This window comes from Gracilinanus agilis, chromosome 2 (assembly GCF_016433145.1).
Source record: "Gracilinanus agilis isolate LMUSP501 chromosome 2, AgileGrace, whole genome shotgun sequence".
In the NCBI taxonomy this organism is placed as follows: domain Eukaryota; kingdom Metazoa; phylum Chordata; class Mammalia; order Didelphimorphia; family Didelphidae; genus Gracilinanus; species Gracilinanus agilis.
In genome coordinates this window covers 253,295,356-253,313,620 of record NC_058131.1, presented here as the reverse complement: position 1 = coordinate 253,313,620, position 18,265 = coordinate 253,295,356, and the positions used below count along the sequence as shown (strand labels likewise).

The following is an 18,265-nucleotide window of genomic DNA, read 5'->3' as shown; positions in this document are numbered from 1 at the left end:
ACTCATTGACGAATTAAAGGGATGTCTACCTCAAGCATATGAAGACTTCTTCCAGTGAAATGAGCAGAAAAGAACAATTTGTCCTAATGGTCATGCAGGCAGCTAGAGCAGGTGCTGTGTGGAGTGCTTAGGGTTTGACCAGACATCAAAGAAACCAAGGTCATCTACTGCATCCCAGGTCACTGCCAGTCATCCTGACTTTTGTCTTGCCACTGGATCCAATGATTCTGGAAGAGAGAGTGAGGATGATGATTTTTCTCAATTCTGCCTCACTTAAATCCAATTCACACTAAATTGAAGACATTTGTCCAGCTTGGAAAATGAAGGATTAATAACAAGGCATCACACTAGACTTTATATATATATTTCTTTTTTGAAAAAATTTATTTAATTAATTGATTTAGAATATTTTTCCATGGTTACATGATTCATGTTCTTTTCCTCCCCTTCTCCTCAACCCCTCCCTTCTCCCCCTCCCATAGCCAATGCACAATTCCACAGGGTTATACATATGTCGTTGATCAAGATGTATTTCCATATTATTGATATTTGCATTAGGATGATCATTTAGAGTACACATTCCCAATCATATCCCCATCGAACCATGTGATGAAGCAGTTGTTTTTCTTCTGTGTTTCTACTCCCACAGTTCTTTCTCTGGGTGTGGATAGCGTTCTTTCTCATAAGTCCCTCAGAATTGTCCTGGATCATTGCATTGCTGCTAGTAGAAAAGTCCATTACATTCAATTGTGCCACAGTGTATCATTCTCTGGGTACAAGGTTCTCCTGGTTCTGTTCCTTTCATTGCATCAATTCCTGGAGGTCGTTCCAGACCACATGGAATTCTTCCAGTTCATTATTCCTTATAGCACAATAGTATTCTATCACCAACAGATACCACAATTTGTTTAGCCATTCCCAATCAAAGGGCATCTTCTTATTTTCCAATTTTTTGCCACTACAAAGAACATGACTATAAATATTTTTGTACAAGGCCTTTTCCTTATTATCTCTTTGGGGTACAAACCCAGCATTGGTATGGCTGGATGAAAAGGCAGACATAGACTTTATATATATATGCACACACACACATGCACACACACACACACACACACACACACACACACACACACAAAGGAGACCATCTTTGCTTTAAAGAAATTTACATTTTGTTGTAAGGATAATTGGTTTTGCCCAAAGCAAGGGTGTATGTATCAGAATCAGATCCAAAATCCAGCACTTTTGTCATGGATTTATATTAATTCAACTCAATAAACATTGATCAAGCAATTGCACTGTGACAGTACTGGGGATCATAGTCTCTATTATTGATAGGGGCTTACATTCAGTGAAGAAATTAAGGAAATATAATGCCGTAAAGGAAATAAAGAAGAAATAATACCTGATTCCTGCCCACAAGGGGCTTATAATGGAATTACTGGAATAAGACAAATATTCTAATAACTTAATAAGATAAGTTCCATAGAAATGATCCAAATAGGATTCTTGCAGAGATTCAAGAAGAAGCTAATCATTATCATGGGGTTTTAAGGAAGGTACCATTAAAGAACATTTGTACAGTGTTTGAAGGAAAGAAAGGATTTCCGCAGGCAAAAGTTTGAGGATGGAGGGAGAGCTGACCTAGTAGCCTGTTGGAAACAGCTTGTTTCAGCTCTTGAGAAAAGAGGTTAAATTTTCATTGTGAGCATTTATAGCTCAGACATTGGCAAACACTACAAATCAAGACTTTATTTATTGTTTTGTTGATTGTCTAGACCAGTGATTCCCAAAGTGGGCGCTACCACCCCCTGGTGGGTGCTGCAGCGATCCAGGGAGGAGATGATGGCCACAGGTGCATTCATGTTTCCTATTAATTGCTATTAAAATTTTAAAAAATTAATTTCCAGGGGGCTAAGTAATATTTTTTTCTGGAAAGGGGGTGGTAGGCCAAAAAAGTTTGGGAACCACTGGCCTAGACTTAAGAAAGCAATGGAGAAAATGTTAATAATGCAGATTAAACTTAAAATTATACTTTATATACCTACCCACCCCCAGAAAGCCAGTTGTAAAACATTCATGAGTATACTACTGGGGTAAACATTCCAAAACTTTGGGATCAATGTATGAAAAAGCACAGAAATGGAGATTAGGATGAGTTCAAGGAAAGACAGATTAATTTGCTTAGAACAGGGACAATTTGCAAAACTGAGTAGTATGCTATAAAAGTGATGAAAGAAGATTGGACTTATAGTAAGGACTTTTTATTTAGTTATCAATGGAGACTGACATATAGGGGAAGCTAGGAGAGGTAGAGGAAAGAGCACACATCCTGGAGTCAGGAGGACCTGAGTTCAATTCCCACCTCAGACATTTATTTACTAGCTGTGTGATGTTGGGCAAGTTGCTTAAGCCTGTTTACCTCAGTTTCTTGATCTGTCAAATGAACTGGAGAAGAAAATGGCAAACCACTCCAGTATCTTTGCCAAGAAAACCCCAAGAGTCAGGACTAACTGAAACAACTGAACTGATGAGATTCTTGATTTTCTTATCAGCAGAGGGTTATGGCAGCGAAGGATGACACTTGTTTAGAATTAAAACTATGTTGTGAAACTTTACAGAGGGGGGTAAAGTGGAAGACTATTAGTAGAATCTTTTGCTAGCAAAGTAAGAAAGGCTGAATGGGGGTGGAGGGAGCAGACAGATTTATAGATTGCTTGTCCTGAGACCCAATTAAGCCAGATAATACCAAGAACGGTAGCCCAGGGAAGTTCTAAAGATCCTTATTCCAAATCCCACTTTCACTGACAAGTCAGGTTCCTAAAGTTAACTTGGTTACTTGTGGGGGTTCATCCAAAATAAACACTTGGCTATTAAACGTGGCAGGGACCCATTGGACAGATTCTCCACCTGGGACTTTCATTATTGAATACCCTAGTTCCATTAAAAAAATTTTGGCAATTTCTCTCTCCATCTTTCTTGCTTTAAAATGCAGTTGTACAGCAGTCAGGTTTTCCAGTATGTTTCCCTAAGAGTTAGACCAACCCCTTCAATGATGATTTTTGCAGACCTTTACATTTGTTGATTCATTAAATGTTTAAATGTTGATATTTGCTATATGACTGAAACCTGTACCAGTACTGATATTGAAGCTAATATGAAATTCATGCAGTCTGCATCATTAAAATATTGGTGCCTTTAAGTATGTCATGGGGATGTTATAATAACTCATAAATATTCATCTTTTCTTTCTTTTTCCTTCCTCCTTTCTTCCTTCTCCTTCCCTCATTCATTCATTCATTCCTTTCCTTATGTTTGTTTAAAAACTCTTAACTTCTGTCTTAGTATTGATTCTAAGAGAGAAGAGAAGCAAATTCTAGGCAATCAGGAATAAGTGACTTGCCCAGGGTCACACAGCTTGGAAATGTCTAAGGCCAGATTTTAACTTAGATCCTTTTGCTCTATCCATTACACTGCTTAGCTGCCCCTGCTTACTTTATTTATGACACAAGGGCAGAAAGATTGCCTAAGATCTTTTTGGAGAGCAAATTGATGGAATGAAGTTTGCCTATTGTCCAAATTTCCCAGAATTCAAATAATCCTAAATGCTTAATCTCTTTTCTTTGGAGAATTTCCCTTGTTCTGGATTTATTTGATCTTATTTTCTGTTGTCTCTGAGCTACTAGGAATATCCTTGTGATGGCAAGAATCCAGTGGGGGAAAATATTTAGTAAAATTTGCCTGGGCTTCGAAGTACCTCTGGTATAGAGACTCCTAGAGATAATTTTCACATTCCCTATGGAAAAGGAACACACAAATTTTTGTCTAGACCTTACTTGGATGACTTAATGCATTGAATACCCAGGAATGTGTTGAATATCCATGGAATACCCAGGACAATTTGTTTTCTGACTTGAAGATCAAAGTTGACTTTCCTTCAACTCCAGGACCCAACCTTTATGGAAAGAGCTCTGTATAGTTTGGGAAACTCTAGGGAGAGTACCTGTGGTGGTGAGCCTATGGCACACATGCCAGAGGAGGCACTCAGAACCCTCTCTGTGGGCACACCCACTGTTGCCCCAGCACAGAGTTCACGAGAGTTCATGAATAGAAAGCTAGAGGGACATAGGGCCAGGATGCTCCTGTTGCCCTCTCCACACACACCTGAGGACATCACCCTCTAAAAGGTTTGCTATCACTGAACTAAGCTTTCCTTTTGAGACAGGAAGCTTGATGTTCTTTTCCTTTTTTAGGTTATTTAATGATTAACCCAAGCATTATGTGTATGGGTCCAGAATGGAGGGGTCTCTTTAAAAGGAAAGGGAGATAGTGAAGTACCCCACTGCCCCCTGAAACTGTGGCAAATTTTATTATAGTACTTGGTACTCAACTGACCAGAGTAAAGTGAGAGAGCAACAACTCCAACTCCACAGAGTTAATGGAACAGTATTGTTATACATAAGTACCAATCCAAATTGGTTTGATTTTTTTACCTGAAGGGAGAGAGGCTGATTTCTAGTTCATCTAAGGTCCCTATGAGGAGAACTCCATGTGCTTGGAGAATTCTTTAAGCAACAAGGTGACTTTAAGTAACTCTTTTCCCAGAAGAGAGGTTTGGTTTTTTCTTTTTTTGTTTTTCTCTTATTATTTATTATTTTAGGATTTGGGAAGTCCATTTTTACAAGCAATGAGACAGGTGGTAACCTATTTGAACTTTGTGAATATTACATTTGTTTTTTAAATTATATCACTAAGTATTTGTATGAATATGAATTACTGGGTTTGATTATGAATTGTGTGCCACATAGACTTTTCTTGAAATTCTTTAGTAGAAAGCACTGGGGAAGATATCCAATAGAGAAATGAAGAATTTCCCCAAATCACTAAAGATTTATTCAGTTATACTTTGCCAAACATAATTCAGTAGATTTGCTTTATTTATAGCAAATGTTAAAACTAGGGGGACAGTATAAGGGGTGGGGTTAAAATCTTGCCCTTCTTTCCAATTTTAGGTCCATATCTTAACAGGTGAGATGTCTTTCTTTCTATCTATCTATCTATCTATCTATCTATCTATCTATCTATCTATCTATCTATCTGTCTGTCTATCTGTCTGATATCCTTAGAGTAAGTTCAAGAAGAATTCGAAAGCCATTGAATTAAATAAAATGGTGTCAGACAGGAAGTGTGTTCCAGTAGTCTGGGAAATTTGGTTGTGGCTCCAAGGATCATTTATAAATATCAAACAAGTTGAAAAGAGAGAGACACTTACAGAAACTGAAGTGTGTGGCTTTCCAGTACATTCCTGAGAAGGAATCCCCTCAAGAGAAAGGAGAAGCATTGGCCAAGCCTCCTTATCCTCCTCTAAATTCTCTTCAAAATCTGCAATTTGAGAAGATCCCTCTAACTCCAAAGGTTCAGAAGGTTGTTAGACTTCCCATTTCCCCACTAAGATTATCTCTAGGTCAGTTGATGGCAGTGACTACAAAGTCAAAGATTTTTGTAGTGTCACCATGATTAAGGGGAACTGCTTGAGCTCTCCACAAATGGGAGAATAGGACATTCAGCAACCAGGAAATATGAGTTACCCCTTTGCCACATGTGCTAAGTTTGAACCCATTCTCCCTTGGACTTTGCATATATTCATGAGGGAATGTGTCACAGATTTTTGGGAGAACACAGTAGAATGGGAGTTCAAGTGGATAGCATTAGAAAAAATCACTCTATTAACCCAAAGGAAACACAGAATCCTCAAAGGGAGATGTAGTTGATCTAGTTCTGGAAGAGTAAAGCCAAAGTAATTGTTACATAATATGGCCAGTCCCAAAAGTCATAGAGCAATTGTAAGGCCTTAAAACTTAAAATGTACTAAGACATTTGGGGCATCCTGTTTATAAGGTAATAAAATGGCTGAGGGAGTCTAATAACTCCAGGAGTGGGTTTGGAGCAAAATTGACTATATTCTTGCAAGAGAAAGTATGGTAATTTAATAAAATAGAAGACTTGCAAGAATTCCTAAAGAAAAGACTGGACTTAAACAGAAAATGTGATGCCCAAACACAGAACTCAAGAGAATCACCAAAAAGGTAATTAAGAAAGGGAAAAAAACCCCTTTCTTTAAGGGAACCAATATGTTCAAATGATTTGCATTTCTGTAAGAAAAGATGATATTGGTAACTCTTAAAAATTTTTATTACCATCAGAGTAGTTACAAGAAGTATACTTAGAGGGCACAGTGATAAACTGTATAGGATATGTCAAAGGAATGATGAGGATTGAGCAACCACCTGTTGTCTTTCAGTCACTTAGTCTTGTCTGATTCTTTGCAACCCCATTTGGGGTTTTCTTAGTGAAGATAGTAGAATGGCTTACCATTTCCTTCTCCAATTTATTTTACAAATGAGGAAACTAAAGTAAACAAGATTAAGGAACCAGGTCACACAGTTAATAAGGTCAGATTTGAACTCAGGTCTTCCTGATTCCGGGCTTGGTGCTCTCTCCACTAAGCCCTTTCAATCACCACTGGAGTCCAGATAGAAGAGAGGTTCCCTATAGACGGTGAAGTTCTCTAGATGGTTCTCTTTGCAGATGACGTTATGCTAGGTGGAACTCATTAAACTTTCTTCCAAACCCTTTCATACTTCAGAGTTCCTTATTTCTATTGAGAGCGACACTATCTTTGTAATGACTCAAATGAGCAACTTTGGAATCATTTTGTCCCATTTCTGAACAGTTGTCAAATCTGGTTCATTCTATCTCAACATCTCTTGCACATTTATCCTTCTTTCTACTCATATAACCTTTACCCTAGGTCAGTCTGTCACCTCTCAAATGAACTATTGCAATAATCTCCTAATTGTCTCTTCACTCACCCCGGAGCCAACATGGGTGGCGTGCAAACCCGGACTGTGAAGAAGGCGGTGCGGGTCATTAGCGTGAAGTACTATACCCGCCCGGGCAGTGACTTCCACACCAACAAGTGTGTGTGCGAGGAGATCTCCATCATTCCCAGCAAGAAGCTCCACAACAAGATGGCGGGATACGTTACTCATTTGATGACGTAGATCCAGTGAGGCTTCATGAGAGGTATCTCCATCAAGTTTCAGGAAAAAGAAAGAGAAAGAGGGATAACTATGTCCCTGAGGTTCTGCTTTGGATCAGGAGATCACTGAAGTGGACCCTGATCCCAAAGAAACGTTAAAACTTCTGGACTTCAACAGTTTGTCCAACCTGCAAGTTACTCAGCCCACAGTTGGGATGAACTTCAAAACACCAACAAGAGCTGTTTAATATTTACTTTTGCCTTCTTTTCAATAAACTTGGGAACCCTCTAAGAAAAACAGTAATCTCCTAATTGGTCTTCCTGATTACAGTCTATCATCTCCATTTTAGTTTTCACACAAGTGCCAAATTGATATTCCTAAAACACAGATAAGACTGTCTCATTACTCTATTAAAAATAGAGCAACTAGATGGCTCAGTGGATTGAAATCTAGGTCTAGAGAGGGGAAGTCCTGGGTTTAAATCTTACCTCAGACACTTTCTAGCTGTGTGACTTTGGACAAGTCACTTAACTCTCCTATTACCTAATCCTAGTATTTCCTATGATTAGTATTACCTAATCATAGTATTGATCCTAAGTACGCAGTAAAAGTTCTGAAAAACAAACTCTAGGATAAAATTCTCTCATAATTTCTTTCTTGTCCATCTTTTCTCTCTTATTTCACATTACTCCCTTTCACATACTCTTCCTTTCAGTCACACTGGCCCCCTCAATGACCTTCCAGCTTTTACCTTTGGGCCTTTGCATAGCTAGTTCCTGATATGTTGAATGCACCCTCCTTCCTCTCCACCATTTAGAATCCCTAAATCCTTTCAAAGTGCTTACAGTTCAGGTACCATTAAGGGTGTTCTGGATCCAGTTTAACTTGAATCACAAAAAGCAGACTGTTAAATTCTCAGTGTGAGCATTTATATCTCAGAAATAAGCACTTGATTAACTAGTTGGCTGTCTAGATATAAGAAACAGATGGAGAAAATTTTAATTATGCAGCTTAAGCTTAAAAATCTATTAGCTACTTTTTTTTTTGGTTGTCAAATATTTTCCAGTGGGGTTGTACATAAAACCTTTCCTGATCTCTCCCTCCCCCCTTTTCTCTTTCTCAGGTTTTTTTGTCTTTCTGTTCACCTCTCTTTGTTCACCTATCTCTTTGTTTCTTTCTTTGTTTCTCTGTTTCTGTCTCTGTCTTTTTCTCTATATATGTATTTTTCTGTTTTTCAGTCTCTCTATATAATTTGTTTTTAGTTATTTATGTGTGTTATATCCACTCCCTTATGCCCTCTCCCCATGTCAATTTAAGCTCATGAGAAAAAGAACTCTCATTTTTAATTTTGTATTAGTAATGCTTAGGACCTTGAACATAGGCATTTAATAAAAGTTTGTCAAATTGAATTTATTAATTGTTCATTATACCTTATAACACCACAGTGATACACAACTACTTAATGGAATTTGGCCCAATAATTCACATGGGAAAAAACAAGTGAATGAAGAGTGTGGACTGTCTAGACTAAGATAGACGAGTACCAAGTATTTCAAATCTCTATCCACTAGAAGGAGTTGGTGTCATTGCCTTCTTGTTTTTAAGGTAGCTCTAGAAGCAGCCATAGGTAATTTGAATAACTCATCCCAGAGGCTGGACCACTTACCCTGAACCTCAGGACCTAGAGCAATGATGGTAAAACTTTTAGAGACTGAGTACCCAAACTGCAACCCTCACACGGCATGTGAGCCTGCTGCCTTACCCCAGACAGGGGAGGGAGGAAGTGCCGCCATTGGGCTTCTGGGCAGAGGGCCAGATGATGGGAGAAGTGTCCTCAGGCACGATGGAGAGGGGGAGGAGAGCAGTCCACTCTGGCACATGTGCCATAGGTTTGCCAACATAGACCTAGAGCTTAATGGAAGGTATACTACTCAGATGTTGGAGAAGAGAGGAAGGAAATAGTTCAGTGAGCATACATTGGTTTGGAGAGAGAGATTGCCTTGGTAAGATTCAAGAAGTGAGTGTTCATAGGGTTCTAAAAGATCTCCTGTTTGTGAAACCTAGCATTATGGAGACCACCTGTAAAAGGAGGTGAGTTTTGGGTTCCTTTACACACCTGGAGTTTGTCATTTGAATGTATTTTGAAAGTCAGACTTCTGGGACTATAACGAATGACCACCATCTGCTGGAGACTGAGGAGTATGGCAAAGTGGCAGAGGACAGCAATTGGGGGGGGGGGGTGTGATAATTAAATGACCACCTGCTGGGAATTAAAGAGAGTTATATGAATTAGGGTCTATGGAGAACAGCAGATAGGGCTGGTGACTATTTGAGAGCCCTAGGGGAGGTCAGTGATGGGGAGCAGCGGCTAGACTTAAAAAGGGATGGAGAACATATTAATTATGTAGATTAAACTTAAAAGCATGCTAAGAGCATCAGGAGGCAAAGAATGCAGGGGACGGGGAATTTGCAATGCTGTCCAGACAGAGAGATGATAGATGGGAACACCAATGGGGTGGATGGAGGAAACTCTGACTGGTCTTGGCTGAAAGGTAACTAACTAGGAATGTAAAGGTTTGGGGGTGGGGTAGTGATTATTCACTGGTCGTTATCACTATTTTTATGAGCTTGGATCTGAGTTCTCTTGTTTTCCATTAGCTTGTAAATAAAACTGTTCATGCTTTGAGCCTTGTGAACTGGTGTGCTTATAAGGGGAACTTTGTGGAGGTGGGGGGCAGGAAGGTCAGATGCTCAAAAATCCAGATCATCTGTGCGTAGGTAATGAGCCAGAGAAATGAGAAGTCCCCAAAGTCTAGCCACATCATTTATGTAAGCTGTGTCCCCAAATGATATCCACACCATTTTGTTATAAATATCCTCTGACTCAAGTTATATGATAGAATCTCAGAGCTACAATATGACCTAGGAATTGATGAAGGTTTTTTGGGTGAATGAAGAACCATTTCCCAAATGTATGTTCGACTTCCTGACTAGTCACTGAGTTTCTGGCAGGCAAGCACTAGGCTTTACAGCTCCATAGTTCCTAATTCTTAACATCACAAGTAGCAAGAACATCAGAGATCATTTAATCCAACCTCTTTCCCCTTCCTGGAATGTACTCCCTCCCCCTTTCTGCCTTTTGAAGTCCTTCTTTTTCTTTGAGGTCCAGCTCAGGTGTCATTTCCATGAAGACTTTCCTAATCTACTTCCCCCACCTTAAAATGTCTTTTTTTCCCCCACCTCAGTTTCCTAGAGAATTGTCTGCAACTTTTCTTTGCCCCATCACATTTAGGTGGAAGCACTCTGATTTCTGTTTAGGTCAAATCCTTCTGTTCCTCCCAGGCCAATTGTATGGCTCTTAAAGGCAGAGGGGTTTTTAAAATTGGTTTTTAAATTGATTTTCATATTTGTGTCCATAATACTCTGAACGTTTTCTTTTTTGATCTAAACTTATCTTTTCATCAGTTAGGGAACTGGGAGGTGGGGAGAAGACTGGAGAGGAAGATCCTGAGAGTGAAGCAACTTTCTCTTCTAGTGCATCTCAGCAACCATTTTGACTTAACTGTCTTAGAATGTTGTCTGGGGGCCTGAACAGATTATGTGACTTGCCCAGGGTCACATAGCTGGGATGTGTCAAAAGCAGGACTTCAAGCTAGGTCGTCTTGACTCAGAAATTGAGTCTTTCTTTGCCACACCATATGACATAAATGTTTGCAAGGACCTCTCCTATTTGGAAATTAACTGATCCAACAATTAGCCCGTGTCCAGGGCTCCAAAACTGCCCCTGGCTTTCTGAGACCTCCCTTTTGGTCTGAGAGGCCAGACCTGTAAGGCAGGTTTCTAAGTCTCTGGAAGTCTGACCCCTATGAAAATTCTGAGTCAGGATGGCAACATCTTTCTCTGTCAAGCCATAGGTAGGCCAGGGGTCAGCAGAACCTTGTGGGGCTGAGTATCTTGAGAGGGGGCTCAGCAGGGGCATGTTAGTAAAAGTTTAGCAACTGGCTCCCTTTCTCAAAAACTGTATGGTAGACACACTTTTAAGTTTAATCTGCATTATTAACACTTTCACCATCACTTTCTTAAGACCAGACAATCAACAAAAACCTGAATCAAGCCCAGATTTGTAGCTTTTGCTGATTTTTGAGGTGTAAATGTTCACACTGAAAATTTAATTATTGACTCTCTCCTCAGCTGGTAGAACTGGCTCCAGCAGAACCCTGGGGCTAATTCGCTCAGGAGAGTGGGGCCCTGGGGAGGTGGGGGGCAGAGCAGGAGGGGAAAATGGGAAAGGACCAGAGAAAGGAAGAGGTGTATCTCAAGGAGGCAAGGCACTGTGAAAATGGACATTGGAGTGCCAGAGGCCTTGGATTTGAACCTATCTCTATTTGATTTTACTTTATTTTGACTAACTATATGATCTTGGGAAAGTTGTTTCCTCTACAGTAAAATGAGGGGCTTGTTTTCCCACTCTCAATCTTATTAACAATTCAAAATATAAATAGGATGCTAATAAGCTAGAAAAGCCTTTGGAGAAGATCATTACCTTGCATTTTAAAGGAGAGGAAATGAGGCCTGGAGAGGGGAAATGACCTGCCTAGGGGTAAGATAGAGAGTTAGTGTCACTATTGGGTCTCAACCCTGGGTCTGTGGTGTTGCCAAATCTAGGGACTGTTCCATGTTGTGTGAGATCTCCCTATTGTTCATTTGTTCTTCCTTCCTTCCTTCCTTCCTTCCTTCCTTCCTTTCTTTCTTTCTTTCTTTCTTTCTTTCTTTCTTTCTTTCTTTCTTTCTTTTTCTTTCTTTCTTTCTTTCTTTCTTTCTTTCTTTCTTTCTTTCTTTCTTTCTTTCTTNGTCCCCAAGGGGCGACCCTGCCTGACGTTTCCCAGGAATCTCCCCTTAGGACGCTGGAGATGTTGGCTCACTCCCTCCTGTGTGCAGTATGGCAAGAGCAGGGCGATGGCCGGGTGGCCTGGATGTTTATAATAATGTATGTTTTCTGTTTCTCCAGACGTTCCATCACGAGGTCGCTGGGCAGACCCCGGCTGCTTCAGAGTCTCTCTGAGAGGCAAACATTTCCAATGTCTTCCTGGTGCATGGGGTGGGGGGAAGTTGGCAGTGAGTCCAAAGTAACCTTCAGACTTCCCCAGTCCCGGGTTGGCCCTCATGGGAACCAGACGCTGCTGTCTGCCTTGGGGGCTGGGGGAGGGAGGGAGGGAGAGCCGAGGGAACGGAGAGTGCCCTAATCAGGAAGAATTCCAGGCTAAAAGTCCGGCTTTCATTCCCACCACGCAGAGGCGGTTCCTTCAGGGAAAGATGCAGGAGGGAAAGGTTGAGAATCTCACCCCCGCTGCCAGTGACCTGTGGGATCCTAGAGGAGAGGCAGCCTGTTATGTTTCTACTCAAATGACCATTTTGGAGGAAATCTAAAGAGAAAGAAAATTAGTCTGAGTTGTTTGCCCGAATCATCTCTCTTCCTCTCTTCTCCGCCCTCCCCTTGGTTAAGGTCACTAGGAAGGAGGGGCCTTACTTTCCCAGGAGGATTAACAGGGAATGAATCCATTAAATGTCTGTTCAACATCCCTGGAGCCCTTGCTTGGATCTCTAACTTCCACGGAAGGGCGCAGCGTGTTATCCAACCCAGAGAGTGTCGGGACCAGAAGGGACCTCGGCAGTGGTGTCCTGGGTAAATGTTTAACAACTGACTCCCCTTTCACCCCCCAAAAGTCATCTGCAGTATGAACATTTTCTCCATCACTTCCTTAAGTCTAGGCGATCAACAAAACAATAAATCAAGCCCTGATGTGTAGTGTTTGCTGATTTCCCCGGTTTAAATGCTCACACTGAAATTCGAACATCCACAAGCCAGTTTGGGCTGGCTCTAGCAATAGCCCTGGAAAGTCAGGCCCAGAAAGAAGTCATGACTCATCCAAGGTAGCTGAGGGTAGAAGTGGGGCTGGAATCCAGGTCACAGGGCCGTGGGATTTAGAAGAAGGGCCCTCCGATATCACCTCGGCCAATCTCGCCCTCTTCCTGGAGATCCCAGACAGCCTAACATCCAAGATCCCACAGAGGGTACGACTGGCACTGGAACTTCCGTCATTTGGTTTCTAATCCAATTTTCTCTCCTCAAAGAACATGTCTTCAACTCCCTCTTCTGAAGATACACTAGTGAAGTTTTGGAAAGGATCTGAGAGAAAAGATCTTAATTAGAGGAGAATTCTAAGAATTCTTGCTTTGGTGTGCCTGTTCCTGGAGATCGCTGCCCCTCGTAGCCCCAGTCTCTTTACTCCTGATTCTAGATATTATATATAGATAGAGATATCATTGACCTTCAACGATTCTTTGAGACTTGCATGAATGAGGCCTCTGGGGACAGCAAGATCTTGGCTATTTTGGTGGAGCCCCTCCTTCTCCTATCCTGGGCCCTAGTCTGGCCCCTCCAGAGCTGGTGGGGGCCCAAGACTGGTAACTGAGCTCCTTCCCTCCCCCAAATGGCTTCATGGGCCCTTCGTTCATCCCTTCTTCACCTCTCTCGGTCTCTTTGTATCCTTCCCCAGATGCAATTTTCGCTTCTATCAATTTAATAAAAACAGGACCCAGAAAAAAATTATGTATATACCTACACACATATATTGATTGATGGCATATTAATCCTGATACATTACAGGACTTGTTTGCTCACACTACTTGAATATTAAAGGCCCTGCTCAAAAGGGGATATAGAAAAAAGGAAGTATCATTTGATTCAGGGCAGCTAGGTAAAGTCAGCCAGACTCATCTTTCTGAGTTCAAATCTGGTCTCAGACACTTTCTAGCTGTGAGACCCTGGGCAAGTCACTTCACCCTGTTTGCCTCAGTTTCTTCATCTGACAAGTGAGTTGGAGAAGGAAATGGTGAGCCACTCCAGTATTTCTGCCAAGAGTAAGACATTATTGAAATGATTGAACAACAAAAATGATTTGACTACCATGGAGAAAGATACTTATCCCTTGAAACTTCCCAAGGCTGAGAACATAGAAATCTCAGAGTTCCAGACCTATGAGGCATCAGATTTCCAATCTTAGCTCATATCAAGCAGTCGAAAAGCTGCCAAAATCATAGAGATCATAAATTCATATGATTTAATGCTGCAGGAGAACTGGGAACAGTCTAATCCATTCATTATAATATCTTGATAATGGCTTAAAAAAAACAACCCAAAACTCTTACCTTCTGTATTAGTATCATTTCTAAGACAGAAAAGGGTCAAGGGCTAGGCAATTAGTAGTAAGTGACTGACCCAAGGTCACACATCTAGGAAATATCTGAGTTTAGATTTGAACCCATTTCTTCTCAAATCCAGACCTGGCCATTCTCTTCACTGGGCTTGCCCCCTTGGTAATGGTTCCAACCCATCCCCATTTTTTAACAAATGAGAGGTTGAGGCCCAAAGAGGGTGAAGGAGTTAGGAGTATAGATTTAGAGTCAGGAGAACCCTTAGTGGTCATCTAATTCAACACCCTTCTCTTCCTTTTATAGATGAAGAAACCCAGGGAGGCTAAATGCCTCATCCAACATCACTCGGCTCCTAAAGAGCAGAGCCAGGTTTGGGAACCTCAACCCAGTGCTGGGCGTAGAAAATGCTTAAATTAATACTTGCTGACTTGGCCTGACTTTACTGTAGAAAACAGGGTTCATTCTATAAGATCAGGTCATCACCTGGGTCTCTCCTTGTGGTTCTTGTTATTAATAATCCTCCCCATGTCAGTGATTCACACTTCATCATCCCTGACAGTCTTTCTCCCAAGGTAAATGGCAGCGCCTCCACACTTTGGTGAGTTGCTGTGGGTCAGCCAGATTTAGCCAGCCTCCTTGATATTTGGTATTTCTCAGATATTCAATGGACCTGCACTCCAAAGGCTCCACAAGCAAAACCTGGGAGATCCCAGAATCACCTCTATCCCTCGATGAAGCCTTAAATGACTTTGCTGTTGTTGCTGTTGAGTCGTTTCATCTGTGTTTGACTCTTCCTGACCCCATCTGTTTTTTTCGTAGCAGAGATTTTCAAGTAAGTTTGCCTTTTCCTTCTTCGGCTCATTTTATAGATGAGGAAACTGAGGCAAACAGGTGAAGTGACTTGTCCAGGGTCCCACAGTTAGGAAGTATGTGAGGCCAGATTTGGATTCAGTTCTTCTTGACGACAGACCTAGTGCTCTATTAGCTCTTACAGGGATGCGTTATTAGTAATGATGAGAAAGTACTATATTTCATCATGTCAGTTTGGCTCATCTTTTCTCCAACTCAGGCAGGCCCTCTGGCCTCCTAGAAGCATTTGGAGGCTGGAATACCGTTTCCTTCCATGGGGAACAGAATCAGTTTTCTGGCAGAAGAGAAAACTCAAGATTGTGCTCTGGATTGGCAATTCCAGCTAATTTTTCTACCCTTTCTTCACCTAAAGCTCAGCTCAGCGCAAAGATTTCTTCCATTGGAGATGTACTTGCTGACCTCTGCTGGTAGACAGGAGATCTAACCCATGAGAAACTTTCATGATGTAAAGCAATGCCCCCAAGTTCATAGGAACTGCAGAAGCAGTTTTAGGGGTCTTCTTGTCCTATCTTTTGTTTTTATTCAGGACCATATGGAAATACCAACCTCTCCGGAGAGATGAGACGATCCCTTGTTTCTAAAGCTTTCCAGAAAAGAGAATTCTACCACAATTCCCAGCCTTCAGAAAAAAGAACAATTGTTAGATTAGTTGGTTTTGTGAAATGACAATCTATAATCCAGGTATAAATCCATTTGTGATTTTTTAGGACCTCAAATTTATTTTTAAAATTAAGTTAATTTTTTCTACACAGAGAAAGCAAGCTTTTCTCTCCCCTTCCCTCATTCAACCTTCTCCTGAAAAAAAAATTCTCATAACAAATTTACATTGTCATAAAAAAATTCCTGCATTGGTCATGTCCAAAAAATATGTCTCAATCTGTACCCTGGGTCCATCACTTGTCAGGAGGTACGTGGCATGTTTCATCATGAGTTTTCAGGAATTTTGATTGGCCAACGCATGTACCAGGCTTTTAAAAACAAAACAAAACAAAACAAAACAAAACAAACAAACAAACAAAAACAAAAAAACAAAAAAACAAAACCTTCCTTCTGCCTTAGAATAAATATTAAGTATCGGGTCCAAGGCAGAGGAGTAGTAAGGAATAGACAATTGGAGTTAAGTGACTTGACTAGTCATATAGCTAGGAAGTGTCTGAGGCTAGATTTGAACCCAGGATGTCCTGTCTCCAGGCCTGGCATTCTATTCATTGTACTACCTAGCCGTTCCTTCCCCCTTATTTTAAAGGTGAAAAAGTTAAGGTCCAAAGAAATTAAATGAGTTACTCAAGATTACAGTGAAAGAAATCAAGCATTTATAAAGCTTAGTATTGACAGGTACTATGTAAAGGGTTAAATAAAACAGCAAAGCTGAGTTATGAAGCCTTTCAGGTGTCCATAGGAATTTGAATGGGTCATCTGGAGACTCTATACACACATGGTCAATTATCTTAGGGTCATGTAATATAGAGTGGGAAGGAATTTTAAAGATCATGTCATCTAATCCACTCATTTTATAGATTGGAAGATTAAGGTCCAGAAAAGGAAAGTGATTTGGTTAAGGTCATACTGTTATAAGTTAGTTAGAATTCTTACTGAAGCTGTTCTTTTGCCTCTGGGCAATTTTCCTGATTTTTTTTCATAGTTAAAGACTAGAATCATATTACTGGCTAGGACACACTGATAGTTCTTTGCTATTCTAAAAATTCTCGTGGAATCTGGGGGAGAGAAAGAAGGCAATCTTTCTCTTTCTTAAGCTATTTTTTCCCAGAAACAGTTCTCTACAGGGTAAAGTTATCATGATGGGTTTTCAGATTTGAAATACCTTCATATATATTAAACTTTTTTTCCTAAAAGTTCAAAACATTTCATGCCAGAAACTCTAATCCCTAATAATCCCGGAAGGTTGGTATATTCTTTAGCACAGATGTGGTAGCCAAGTTAGAAGGGACCATAGAGTTTCTCTCATTCTACAGGTGACATAGCAGGATTGTTTAAAAAAAAAAAAAAAAAAAAAAAAGGAAGACAGATGGATATGGAGTCAAGAGCCCAAGGTTTGAATCATAGTAGTGCCTCTGTACTGTGGGAACCTAGAGAAGTCACCCAAATGCTCTAAGCCTCAGTTTCCTTGTTTATTAAGTGAGGGCATTAGACTAGGTGACATTTCAATTTCCTGCCAGCTCTAATATTTATGTCTATATTTATGAGCCTACCCCTCATTTCACCAAAGAGAAAGCTTTCTAAAAGTTACCGGAAAGGAATGGCGGAGAGCCATTCTAGAATTGGGAACTTATGAATGAATGCTGTTCTAAATACAGAAAGCTTAAGGGCTCCATTGAATCACTGGCTTTTGGTAGATTTATTACTTAAGACATTGGCTTTAGGTAGGAAATCACATAAGCATGTACTTGTTGCAGGGGGTTGGGAGCGGAAGACTAGGTAAATAATATCCCTAAAGTACACCATTTTGAAAGGAGTGCAATACTGATTCTGAACACTATAGGAGCCCACCTTAGAAGGATTAGGTCCTGTCCTAAAATATCTTTCCATCTCTTTCTCTTTGAGACTACATGGGGTATCTTAAGTAAGGTCTTGTTAAAATGTAAATGATATTTCAGTTAGGTTAGTTCTGCTCAACAATTTTTCTTCCCTTTTTTGTTCTGTTTTAAAGGATTAATCTCTGGAAGGAGAAGAGAGAAGGGGACACTTTGGGAAATATAGTTAATGTGAAAACCACATATGTCAATAAAATCTATTTTTAAAAATGAAAGGCAAATAATACTTGGCAAAGGCTGCTTTATGGCATTGGTATTCACTGGCGAGTCAGCATGGATCAGTTTATCAGATTAACTTTTATCCCAGAAAAAAACAGAGATTTGAGAGACTAGGACCCTGGGCCCCAAAAGATTTATGGGTTCTGGAAAGGTCTGGAACATGGGGTAGCTGAAATAAGAGATGCTAGGCAGCCAGAGGCATCAGGAGTACACTGGAGGAAAAGAGAGACAATCTGAAAGAAAAAAAGACCTTTCTAAATGGCTACTGAACTAGAATATTTACACAAAAGATTCCCATTGGGGCAACTCAATCCTCCTCTTTCCTGACAGCTCATTCTTGAGACTTTTCAGGCAGCTAGATGACACAGT

At 40.5% G+C, this 18,265-nt stretch overlaps 1 pseudogene; it reads left to right on the top strand.

The window, feature by feature from the left end:
- Nucleotides 1–6,881: 6,881 nt before the first annotated feature.
- LOC123235079 lies at nt 6,882–7,287 on the top strand (annotated as a pseudogene).
- The last annotated feature ends 10,978 nt before the right edge of the window (nt 7,288–18,265 follow it).